The sequence below is a fragment of the Oncorhynchus mykiss genome, chromosome 28 (genome assembly GCF_057628025.1).
Source record: "Oncorhynchus mykiss isolate SJ-2025 chromosome 28, ASM5762802v1, whole genome shotgun sequence".
In the NCBI taxonomy this organism is placed as follows: Eukaryota; Metazoa; Chordata; class Actinopteri; order Salmoniformes; family Salmonidae; genus Oncorhynchus; species Oncorhynchus mykiss.
In genome coordinates, this window is record NC_143049.1 from 13,745,473 (window position 1) to 13,759,349 (window position 13,877).

At 44.6% G+C, this 13,877-nt stretch overlaps 1 long non-coding RNA gene across 1 annotated transcript; it reads left to right on the forward strand.

Moving 5' to 3' along the window:
- Positions 1-1,734: 1,734 nt before the first annotated feature.
- On the forward strand, positions 1,735-7,353 carry LOC149970727 (uncharacterized). Its single transcript, XR_016493057.1, has 2 exons — positions 1,735-3,493; positions 6,126-7,353. It is a non-coding gene; the product is annotated as an uncharacterized LOC149970727 (long non-coding RNA).
- Positions 7,354-13,877: the final 6,524 nt, after the last annotated feature.

Sequence of the window (13,877 nt, forward strand, 5' to 3'; positions counted from 1 at the left end):
TAATCTCTGTGTGTAGAATGACTGACATGCCACGGACCACACATTTCGGTGTAATCCATCCCACTGTAATTTGATGATGCACAGCCCGCTATACCCTCACTGACAACACATATGAGCCACACATTTTTTTCAGATTGTAAATAGGATATGCAAGCAACGTCAGATTACATCTCCAGAGGCAAGTAGTGCATTTGATGGATTAATCGCGGCCAGGGCTTTGAAAAGTAAAACATAATGGTACTACACTGGCGGACAGGTGGAGGAAAGACTCCCTGTTCTTCAGAGACTCTATTACATCCTAACTGGCAAACAGTGCGGCTGATACATTTTTGTGGATGGTTATAATTATACTAAAATAAGGGGGGAAAACGTGGAATCATCACTTGACTTACTGAGAGAACCTAGTTGGAATAGTGAAAGATGTGTTGACTAAATCAGGTCACTTTCTACTAATGTGATTATCGCTGTGAACCCCAATACAGCAATCACCTGTGGACTGAGACCGATTCTACACAGCAAGTAGATGCTGTCTACAAAACAAACTATGGACAATTTACTGCACTATAGAGGCATCTTCTCTTTGTAGATGTTTCATGGTTTATTGTATTTTTTTATTGATATCAATGAACCACTATTTAATTTATTTACAGCTGTGTGTATTCTAAGCAAATAAGCACACAGTTCCAGATATACTGTAAATGCTCAAGCCCTACACCCCAACCCGAGCCACCTCTGGTCTCTTGGCTGTTCCACCCCTACAGGGGTTCAGTTCCCAGTCAGCCCAGTCCAAGCTCTTCTCTGTCCTGCCACCCCCAATGGTAGAACCACATTCCCCCTGAAGCTATTACAGCTTAGTCCCTGCCCATCTGCAAAAAAAAGACTGACCTTGCTGATGACTACTTTTTTTTTAGGGAAAATGTCCTTGCTTGCTACGACCGTGACACGTGGTTTTCTCACCCAGCTATCTCAAGATGAATGCATGTATTGTCCGTCACTTTGCATAAGAGCGTCCGCTAAATGACTAAAATGTCAAATGTACAGTAGTTGCCTGATTATAACCAGGTGAAGGATTTGTTCCACTTCCTAGGCAGCTGACCATAAAACACACAGACCGTGTGCAGTGACCCCTTTCATACAGTAGCCTATTCTCACCAACTCTTTGTTTCGCCCTGAAGTCAGACTGGGTCATTACTTTTACTAGTTCCCTATGGCTTAATACATCCTCTGATGTTTCCAACACACTGCACTTAACATTCCTGATGTACTTCTGGTCACTTGTGTGTGTTGAAGTGACAAAAAAATAAGTTATACCCCATGTAACGTGCACTTATCCAAAACACCATACAGACAAAAGTTAGAAAAACAAAACTGTCCGTAACTCTTGGCCCTCTGCCATCATATACTGCTGAGATAAGGTCCTTGCTTGATGAAGTCATCGGAATGAGGCCAGCTCTGGGAGGTCAGTGCACTCTTAACCCGGCAGCACTCATGCAACCACATCTACTGAATAGAATGGGCCAATTGACACAGGTTCAGGTCTGTGGAATGATAAATATTCCTTCCTTGCCTTTACAGTGACAGCACCCGGAGTGGACCATGTGCCTCTGCGGTTCCGAACCTTTTCAAATAAATAACCTGAAAAAAATCTAATTGATAACATTGATAGAGAAGTCGTAAGTTTACATACACTTAGGTTGGAGTCGTTAAAACTCGTTTTTCAACCACTCCACACATTTCCTGTTAACAAACTATAGTTTTGGTGAGTCGGTTAGGACATCTACTTTGTGCATGACACAAGTAATTTTACAACAATTCTTTAAAGACAGATTATTTCACTTACAATTCACTGTATCACAATTCCAGTGGGGCAGAAATTTACATACATTAACTTGACTGTGCCTTTAAACAGCTTGGAAAATTCCAGAAAACTATATCATGGCTTTAGAAGTTTCTGATAGGATAATTGACATAATTTGAGTCAATTGGAGGTGTACCTGTGGATGCATTTCAAGGCCTACCTTCAAACTCAGTGTCTCTTTGCTTGACATCATGGAAAATCAAAAGAAATCAGCCAAGATCTCAGAATTGGTTTTTTAGACCCCCACAAGTCTGGTTCGTCCTTGGGAGCAATTTCCAAACACCTGAAGGTACTGCGTTCATCTGTACAAACAATAATATGCATGTATAAATACCATGGGATCACGTAGCCATCATACTGCTCAGGAAGGAGACACGTCCTGTCTCCTAGAGATGAATGTACTTTGGTACGAAAAGTTAAAATCAACCTGGTGAAGATGCTGTAGGAAACAGGTACAAAAGTATCTATATCCACAGTAAAATGAGTCCTTTATCGACATAACCTGAAAGGCCGCTCAGCAAGGAAGAAACCATTGCTCCAAAACCGCCATAAAAAGCCAAACTATGGTTTGCAACTGCACATGGGGACAAAGATTTTACTTTTTGGAGAAATGTCCTCTGGTCTGATGAAACAAAAATAGAACTATTAGGCCATAATGACCTTTGTTATGTTTGGAGGAAAAAGGGGGAGGCTTGCAAGCCTAAGAACACCATCCCAACCGTGAAGCACGGGGATGGCAGCATCATGTTGTGAGGTGCTTTGCTGCAGAAGGGACTGGTGCACAAAAAAAAAAAAATGGCGTCATGAGGATGGAAAAATGATGTGGATATATTGAATCAACATCTCAAGATGTCAGTCAGGAAGTTAAAGCTTGGTCGCAAATGGGTCTTCCGAATGGACAATGACCCCAAGCATACTTCCAAAGTTGTATCAAAATGGCTTAAGGACAACAAAGTCAAGGTATTGGAGTGGCCATCACAAAGTCCTGACCTCAATCCTATAGAAAATCTGTTGGCAGATTGGCAGAACTGAAAAGCGTGTGGGAGCAAGGAGGCCTACAAACCTGACTCAGTTACACCAGCTCTGTCAGGAGGAAGGGGCCAAAATTCACCCAACTCATTGTGGGAAGCTTATGGAAGGCTACCCGAAACGTTTGACCCAAGTTAAACAATTTAAAGGCAATGCTTCCAAATACTAATTGAGTGTGTGTAAACTTCTGACCCACTGGGAATGTGATGTAAAAAAATAAAAGCTGAAATAAATCATTCTCTCTGCTATTATTCTGACATTTCACATTCTTAAAATAAAGTGGTGATCCTAACTGACCTAAGACAGGGAATTTTTGCTATGATTAAATGTCAGGAATTGTGAAAAACTGAGTTTAAATTTAGTTGGCTAAGGTGTATGTAAACTTTCGACTTCAATTGTGAAAGTGAATTGAATAATGTCATGTCATGATTCAAGGGGAAATTCCTTGCTTGATGCATGCATGCAATACATTTCCGTTGCAGCAAGACTCAGCTCACGCTAATTTGTATATATTATCAAGACCTGATTTCTTTTATGTCTACGTAATGAAATATGTGATTTTTTTCCTCTGTACAGTAAAATGAATGAATCATGTTTCATGTAAAGGTAAGCCATCTTTTAAATCAGGGATGGGCCTTGTCACCTCCAGATTTTCATTTCAACATGATATGAGTTGTTTACACTCTACAGATTGGCAGGATGAGAAAGACCAGCTTGTTTCTAATTGACCAACTGGCAGAGGTGATGTAGCTCCTTATTGCTCACAGGTAACAGGCCTTCAAGACATTAACCCAGCATCCCAAAGGGATCCTAGGAAAAACAAACCACAGTGTTTGACCTTTTCAAGAGACTCTTGTACCATCAGGCTCCCCTTACAACTCATATCAGCTTCCATTGAAGTCCAAACAAAGGCTCAGTAATAGTAACCAAATAAGAGACAAGCTCTGAGCAAGAGCCCTGCCACTAGAGCCAAGACACCGAGACATTGTGGGACGTGTGATTGTTGCAATGATGCAGAACCAGCCACCCAGAGCGAACATTTTGCAGTCAGACACAGTCTATACAATAGAATACACTATGTCAATTCAATTGGTGTTCTCATTTTTCATCCTCACACAGTATTCATACACAGACGCCACAGTACACTATAGGAGAGAGAGCAAGAGTTGTCTTATGTGGATATTATAATTGATTGCTTCTCAGATATACTCAGTTCTGTACTATAAGATTTGCTGGCCAGAAATGTGTGACAGCCTTAAGAACCTACTTTAACACTATACAGTATCAGTGGTCTTTGTGGTATTAAAAGTCTGCTGGATCCTCTCTATTCGTATACATTATATATTGCATTGACACCTAAGGATGGTACTGCCAGGGGAGTAGCCCATTATGACTGATTTTGTAAATATTTAGGCTTAGCCACATTAAGCTGATTTGGGTACTTTACTCTGCTGGTCTGCCATGAACACTTAAGGCTAAATCTCCTTAAATTTGTACTGTGCCACTCCGCGCAAGCTTCACATCCTCCCTGGGACAATATAAATGCCTGATTTGGCAAGTTACATCATCAGGATTTTTAAATATTTAATAGGGGATTTATGGACGGTTTATGATTTTATGTGGCTTTTTAAACTCTCTGCCTTGGCGACAGTGTCAGGGGTATGGCGATTTCTTTTGGAATTGGGTCTGGTGTTTTTGGAGATCATCAGAGGAACGCTTTCTTTCTTTCTTAGAAAGTTGGGAAAGTCTGGGCAGACCTGTAATAATTGATTTGAGGGGCCAAGGAGCCGAGGGTTTCTGTCTGAGTGTCAATCTACTGGTCTATTTGGTAAACGAGAGGCCCAGTACCAGGTTCTGGTGGCGAGACAGCAGAGATGTTGTGGTGAAGGGCTAGGCTAAGCTCTTTGGGTGAAGTGTAGCTATCCCTGTGGTTAGGCCCTGAAGGAACAATTACTGGAAGCCATAAAAAGGGTTCGGAGAAAAAATGATGAGCATTAGGCTCGAAGTTGAAACAGAGATGTTTGTTTTTCCAAAACACTGTCGTCTGTTTTAAATGTTGAGACATTTTTGTGGATCTCAATCAAAACGCGGAATGCAGAAAGAGAAAGAATGCCTGTGGTTGAATCTTTGATCCCTTCTTTCAAGGTGCTACCGCAGACCACAACGTCCAAAATAAGGGAAATATAATTAAATTATGAAGTTATCCTAAAGGGTTTTGTTTCCTCCAAAACATGAAACAAAACTGACGTTTTGGGGAATACAAGATGAAAACGGGGTTGTCAAAATGTAATCCTGGGAGGGTTTCACCATCCGTGATTTTATTTGCAAAGAACATGGAATATGCAGTAAATGAAAGGGTGACATCAGTGTTCATTTCAATTGTGGTGTCGCCTATCAAAAGCTCTGTCCCCTTCCCATCAACCCCATGTCCAAACATCACGTGTGTAGTGCAACACAAATTAATTGGTTTCTGTGATTCCATCTCCAACGTTAGGAGGGCTGTGTTACCCCAGTAATCCCTGCACTGAATCTTCTATCTCGGGCAAAATTCTTAGCACAAGCCAGCCTGAAGAGCCAATGACAAGCTGGTCACACAAGTATTATGTTTTATGTTTCCCCATTACTGTCTACTGTTTCACATCGAGGTTAGGACCATCAAGCAAACTGCAGCTTACAAAAGAATGGGCCCATTGATTCCCCAAGGAATAATTTTAGTGGAGGGAGAATTTAGCACAGGCCAGCTAAGAGAGGGCTATTAGCTTCTTCTACAGCTCTGTGATCCATGACTGGGGAGCCTCAGTCTCAGTCAGAAGGGAGAAAGGGGACCCCAGCCTGGCACCGATTCATTCCCGTCAGCTCACTCTCCAAGCCAACAGCCAGTGTGTGGGAGTGGTGGTGAAGTCACGTTTAGTGCGGTGTTTGTTTGTTTCATTATCGAGCATACAATGGATATATGGGCTGCCTCCTACCTGGAATTCGATACAAGATAATTCATCAGGGTCTGTTTTCCGATATGCCAAAGATAAGCAATACCTGTGCGATAAATATATATTAATTAGTTAACTTTAAAAAGCTATTATCAGTATGCAGACTGTGGTATTGCATAGGCTATGTATTCACATGCTATAACACTTCCCAGCTGTCCACTTAACAGCTTTATCACACATACAATATACACATACATTACAATCACAATTTGTCCCCTTAACTCTCTGTTTGGTTCTGCTGTGTGTCCTAGGTCTCAGAGTCCAATGGAGAGCCCCATCTGCCAGGGTGGGGCTGTTGAATTCCTCTTTCTCAGGAGAAATCAAAGTGGTCCATCATTACCTCTCCAGACTCCCCTTTTCCCATTTCAGCACCACACTGAACTGAGATATCAGCTAACACGTTATCCTCTTAGCCCCTGAGACTGATAGCCAGCAAGGGCCTAGAGCCAGGAGCGGCCATAGATGCCGGTGAATGGAGCAGGCGTCACAATCACAGAGACTGTCAATTGGTCACAAATAAGGTTTTCCATTCACACTTACTGGCCAATTGCAATCAATACATGTTCATATACTGTAGCCCAATAAATCTTACCCATAATGGTGGATAGGCTTTAAACCAATGGTATGTCAATTATATATGTTTGTGCATTATTTAAGAGAGTATTTAGTGTACTACTGTGATCCTCACTGTAATTATCACCCAATGGTCAAACAATTTTATGTGACGATGGCTGCGTTTACACAGGCAGCCCAATTTTGATCTTTAGCCGGATAGTTGGTCTTTTGAACAATCAGGTCAGCTTTTTTGCCAATTATTGGGAAAAAGATCAGAATTAGGCTGCCTGTGTAAATGCAGATTTTGAAGGATTATACAATTACTGTGCCATATTAATTATCCCAAAAATTGGTAATCTATGTATTCATGATGTCACTGAAAAAAGAAACAGACATGTTGAATGGATTTCCCATATTAATATGAAATGGGGGAGTTTTGCACACATCGGTTAAGTTGTTGAATTCATAAATAACTTCTCTGGTCACCTGTGGTGGATTACGACATTTAGCGGTAACCCATATATTGCAACACAACACTAACAATGAATAACAAAAAACATCATTAGTATCGTATTGTTACACAAACCATTACCCCATGGCAATAAATATTGGGTGACATTGTCCCATTAGTTTTGCCTGCCTGGACTACTTTTTCAGGAACATTTGATTGAACACCTTGGCTCACTTCCTCCATGTCAATACAGGAAGCCAAACCCACCAGGTTTTTATGATTTAAATGGAGAAATTTGGTGAGGGTCCTATTCCAGACACCTTGCCAAGTCATTTTATATCACTCAAAAGGAGCCAAAGAAGATGGAGAAGAAAAAAACTGTTAACATGTAAAAGGACTAACATTAATAGCTTTCAATGTAATGTCTTCCAATAGCTGTGAGATGTTTTTACAAGTAAATCTGGCGTTTCTCATGTTGCGTTGTCATTCGAACAGGGTTAGCCTAGTGGCGTGAGGTATGTAATAGCTTATCTGAAGCCCAAAAAGTGAGATGTCAAGAAGCAAAAAAAAAAACATTACAGCAGCCCAAAGTGCTGGCAACTACCCAAGATGCACCTGCACATTCAATTACTCAGAGGGCGAAGGGGGGAGGGAGCGAGGGAGCGTTACTCTGTTACTCCTCTCTCTTTCTCTCTGTAATAGTCTAGACACCCAGCACCTGCTACACATTAATCTCTAATAGCCGCTAGATGTTGGATACAGCTGGATAACATGACAACATGGACGTCTGATTGACGACACCTTTTCCCTCAGCTCAGTTCCGTCCCTGCAGGGCCGGTGGCATACTCCTCAGCTTTCTCTGTGAAGGGTTAGCATGCAGCACCAGCCAGCAGCATGGGTTTGGCCTCCACATCAACTCGGCCGGGCAGGAGGAGGGATGTTTGGGGATTCTTGGGGCTGCTTGGAGGTGTACTCATGGGGGAATCTAAAAAGGTGCCAGTTATGCTTCACACGTTCCTGTGCCTGTCATCTTTGCAGGTGCGTTGCCGACTTGTTGGCAGAAGTCAAACACTGACATATTCTTTACATAAGAAAGGAGTGTGGTTCTGGAAGTTGTCCACCCACTGCAGGGTTGGGGTTGGTTCTCACCAGCCACCTCTGCACCAGCCTGCAGTACCAACATCATTGTTTCCTACAGCCAGAGCAGAGCAAGGCACTAGCCCACCCCATTGGAAGTAGTCATTCTCATCCGACCTACTCCCAGTTTATGGGACACTGCACTTTTATTTTGAAAGATCTAGCCATGGCTCACACTTGGTCCAGTTGCTCCCTTTTTCTTTCTATATGCACAACATGAAAATGATAAGTGCACTTGTAAATGATTCATAGTCATAAGGTTCCATGACTTTGTCCACACAGGGCATCTAAACACACAAAACACCTTTTGATGATTTTCATTACATTTTGGGTGTTTAATTTAACTTTTGTACACCTGTTGTGTTCCCAGTCAAAAATTACCGGTCATTAGAAATTAATGTGTGTGAGAGTACAATTAGTGTATAAAATGTAGTTCATGATCAGATGGACACACTCTCCTAGACCCCCACATGCATGTGTTATGTTTATTATGGATTTATAATCAGTTATAATGGGGTGGTCATTTTGGCCCGGGAACACAGAATTAATTAACAGGAATCGAACATAACAGGAGGGTTCAAATCTACGCGACTTAAACAGCTGCAGATTAGGAGAGGCACTTGTTGTGGCTTTAACAGTACTGCGTTGTTAGCAGTCAGATAGGTCATGATCGTTGGAGCATGCAGCACTCCAAAACAACTCTGTGACACTCCTGTGAAGCAGGTTGTACTCTAGTGAACTGTCGACACCTGACTAGAGGAAATATGTGCTCTATGTGTGCATAGTCAGCCAGTGGAAATGTCGTACAACATTTTTGAAATCCACCCCTCTAAAATACACCCATACATCACACTTGAAACATCTTGGATTTCAGAGATCTTTTAAGGCAGAATTTTTCAACCAACACCAATTTAACCTGTTAACAGGTAAATAATGAAACCGTATTTTGAATGTTTATAGTAGATATTCAAAAGTGTCATGCCTGCCAGGCTAATCCTTCGTTATGCACACCTGTCACCATCATTACGCGCATATGCGCTCAATGGACTCACCTGGACTCCTTCACTTCGTTGATTGCCCCCTCTATATCTGTTTGTTCCTAAGTTGTGTTCCCGTGTCAGCATTATTGTCATTTTGTTTTCGCCTGTCTAGACGCTGTCCGTATTCTGTTCCTGTCCGTGTTTCATGAAATGTTCACTCCTTGTACTTGCTTCTCGTTTCCAGCATCTGTCCTCACACAAAAGCATAGGCCTATTGTATTCAGGGTTCATAGAGTTCATAGATCCAGAATTAATTATGTAGTCCTAGATGCCTTTTAAAAACCCGTCCTCAACAATGTTTGTTACATTGAGGCATCATCAAAACTGTAACATCTCATGTTTTATGGAGTCGTGGCTGAACGACGACAATATCAATTTACAGCTGGCTGGTTATGCGATGTACCGGTAGGATAGAACAGTGACGACAAGGGGCAGGGGTCTATGTACTTTTGTAAACAACAGCTGGTGCACGATATCTAAGGAAGTCTCGAGCTATTTCTCACCTGAGATAGAGTTTCTCATGATAAGCTGGAGACCACACTACCTACCATGAGAGCTTTCATCTATATTCCTTGTAGCCGTTTACACACCACCACAGTCAGAGGCTGGCACTAAGATAGCATTGAATTCCGCCATAAGCAAACAAGAAAACGCTCACCCAGAGGCGGCGCTCCTAGTAGCCGGGGACTTTAATGCAGGGAAACTTAAATCCGTTTTACCAAATTTCTACCAGCATGTTAAATGTGCAACCAGAGGGAAAGTAACTCTGGACCACATATACTCCACACATAGAGATGCATACAAAGCCCTCTATTTGGCAAATCTGACCATAATTCCACCCTCCTGATTCCTGCTTACAAGCAAAAATTGAAGCAGGATGCACCCGTGACTAGATCAAAAAAGTGGTCAGATGAAGCAGATGCTAAGCTACAGGACTGCTTTGCTAGCACAGACTGGAATATGTTCCTGGATTCCTCCAATGGCATTGAGGAGTACACCACATCTGTCATTGGCTTCATCAATAAGTGCATCGATGATGTCGTCCTCATAGTGACCGTACGTACATACCCCAACCAGAAGCCATGGATTACAGGCAGCATCTGCACTGAGCTAAAGGCCAGAGCTGCCACTTTCAAGAAGTGGGACTCTAACCTGGAAGCTTATAAGAAATCCCGCTATGCCCTCCGACGAACCAACAAACAGGCAAAGCATAAATACAGGACTAAGATCGAGTCAAATTACACCGGCTCTGACGCTCGTCGGATGTGGCGGGGCTTGCAAACCATTACATACTACAAAGGGAAGCACAGCCGAGAGCTACCGGACGAGCTAAACTACTTCTATGCTCGCTTCGAGGAAAATAACACTGAAACATGCATGAGAGCACCAGCTGTACCGGAAGACTGTTTGATCACACTCTCCGCAGCCGACGTGAGTAGGACCTTTAGACAGGTCAACATACACAAGGCCGCAGGGCCAGACGGATTGCCAGGACGTGTACTGCGGGCGTGTCTTCACTGACATTTTCGACCTCTTCCTGTCCGAGTCTGTAATACCAACATGTTTTAAGCAGACCACCATAGTGCTTGTGCCCAAGAACACTAAGGTAACCTGGCTAAATGACTACCGACCCGTGGCACTGACGTCTGTAGCCATGAAGTGCTTTGAAAGGCTGGTGTTGGCTCACATCAACACCATCATCCCAGAACCCTAGACCCATTCCAATTTGCATACCGCCCCAACAAATCCACAGATGATGCACTGTCATGGTGTGCTTATTTTTATCCATATTTTTTGAAACTGCACTGTTGGTTAGGGGCTCGTAAGTAAGCCTTTCACTGTAAGGTCTACTACACCTGTTGTATTCGGCGCATGTGACTAATACAATTTGATTTGATTTGAACACTTCATTCCAAACAAACAAAATATTGACAAAACGGCTCCACAAGACCTCATTCGTCAGCCAGATAATTTGACTAGTGTTGTGGGGAGCCTACCCATATGATGACCCACTGATCAGAGAATGCACCCAGCTAACTCCCGGTCCCAAATAGTTACAGCCAGAGGAATGGAGAGCACAGAGAGAGAAGGCACTGACAGCTGTGGAATAGTGATGAGTAAAGTGAATACATAGGAACACACAGCGAGACAGACAGTTGCTCAACCTGTCAACAGAGTCTCCGTAATTCAATAAGTCAAGGTGGAGGACCATTCCTGTGTGACTGCAGCAAAACCATAAATAGCTGTCAGGCTTGTGAGTTTTTTTAATGGTAATCTCACCTGTCTCTCTCAACAGGTCTAGCTAACGTAATTGAAAACATTGTGAAGGAAAACGAGAACCACTGACACACAGAATGTATCTTTGTCCTCGTCTGTTATGTATGTGTTTGCTCTCCTGTTTTAACACGTTGCAAGAATCTCCCAATCCGTCTACGGGTCAATGTGTTTGACAATGCACCCCTTGTTCCTAACATTCTCTCCAAACGAAATTATCTGTCATTATGTTTGTGTTTGATACAAATGATGACAATGTCTGAATGTTTAGCATCGCTATGGAAAATATTTTGGGGTGGTATGTTTTGACAATAAATATTTGTAAGAGATGGCAATGTTTGGTTGCTCAATTTTTTTTTCCTCAGTCAATTTGTCTTTTTGACAATTTGTCTATTCCAGTGGTTGCCAAACTTTTTATAGTCCCGTACCCCTTCAAACATTCAACCTCCAGCTGCGTACCCCCTCTAGCACCTGGGTCAGCGCACTCTCAAATGTTGTTTTTTTGCCATCATTGTTTTTTGCCATCCTCATACACACATACACACACGCAGGCTTAAAAATGAGTGTGAGTTTTTGTCACAACCCAGTTTGTGTCACGGTTTTCTTGATGAGAAGGAGAGTCGGACCAAAATGCAGCGTGTCTATTGCAATCCATGTTTAATGAAGAAACAAACTAAACACAACCACTACCAAACAATAAACTTAACGAAAACCGAAACAGCCTATACTTGTGAAACCTAACACAGAACAATGACATCAGGACACTAAGGACAATCACCCACAAACACACAGTGAAACCCAGGCTACCTAAATATGGTTCCCAATCAGAGACAATGACTAACACCTGCCTCTGATTGAGAACCATATCAGGCCAGACATAGAAATAGACAAACAAGACATCCAACATAGAATGCCCACCCAGTTCACGTCCTGACCAACACTAAAACAAGGAAAACACACACGAACGATGGTCAGAACGTGACAGTACCCCCCCTCCAAGGTGCGGACTCCGGACGCACAACTTAAACCTATAGGGGAGGGTGTGGGTGGGCATCTGTCCGCGGTGGCGGCTCTGGCGCTGGACGTGGACCCCACTCCATAATAGTCTTTGTCCACCTCCTTAGCGTCCCTAGATAGGTGACCCTCCTAAGAGACAGCTCGGGACAGAGGGGAAGCTCGGAACAGAAGGACAGCTCGGGACAGAGGTAGCTCGGGACTGATGGGTAGCTCAGCACTGAGAGGAAGCTCAGCACTGAGAGGAAGCTCAGGCAGGTGGTTGGATCCGGCAGATCCTGGCTGGCTGGCGGTACTGAAAGATCCTGGCTGACTGGCGGATCCGGAAGAGTCTGGTCGACTGGCGGATCTGGAAGAGTCTGGTCGACTGGCGGATCTGGAAGAGTCTGGTCGACTGGCGGATCTAGAAGAGTCTGGTCGACTGGCGGATCTAGAAGAGTCTGGTCGACTGGCAGATCTGGAAGAATCTGGTCGACTGGCAGATCTGGAAGAGTCTGGTCGACTGGCAGATCTGGCTGCTCCATGCTGACTGGCTGCTCCATGCTGACTGGCAGCTCTGGCTGCTCCATGCTGACTGGCAGCTCTGGCTGCTCCATGCTGACTGGCAGCTCTGGCTGCTCCATGCTGACTGGCTGCTCTGGCTGCTCCATGCTGACTGGCTGCTCCATGCTGACTGGCTGCTCTGGCTGCTCCATGCTGACTGGCGGCCCTGGCTGCTCCATGCTGACTGGCGGCCCTGGCTGCTCCATGCTGACTGGCGGCCCTGGCTGCTCCATGCTGACTGGCGGCCCTGGCTGCTCCATACTAACTGGCAGCTCTGGTGGCTCCTTGCAGACTGGCAGCTCTGGCGGCTCCTTGCAGACTGGCAGCTTTGGCGGCATCCTGCAGACAGGCAGCTCTGGCGGCTCCTTGCAGACTGGCAGCTCCTTGCAGACTGGCAGCTCCTTGCAGACTGGCAGCTCCTTGCAGACTGGCAGCTCCTTGCAGACTGGCAGCTCCTTGCAGACTGGCAGCTCCTTGCAAACTGGCAGCTCTATGCAGACTGGCAGTTCTGAACAGGCGGGAGACTCCGGCAGCGCTGTAGAGAAGGAAGGCTCTAACAGCGCTAAACAGGCGGGAGACTCCGACAGCGCTGGAGAGGAGGAGGGCTCCGACAGCGCTGAACAGGCGAGGCGCACTGTAGGCCTGATGCGTGGTGCTGGCACTGGTGGTACTGGGCCGAGGACACGCACAGGAAGCCTGGTGCGGGGAGCTGCTACCGGAGGGCTGGGGTGTGGAGGTGGTACTGGAAAGACCGGACCGTGCAGGCGTACTGGAGCTCTTGAGCACCGAGCCTGCCCAACCTTACCTGGTTGAATGCTCACGGTCGCCCTGCCAGTGCAGCGAGGTGGAATAGCCCGCACTGGGCTATGCAGGCGAACCGGAGACACCGAGCGCAAGGCTGGTGCCATGGAAGCCGGCCCAAGGAGACGCACTGGGGACCAGATGCGTAGAGCCGGCTTCATGGCATTAGGCTCGACGCTCAATCTCGG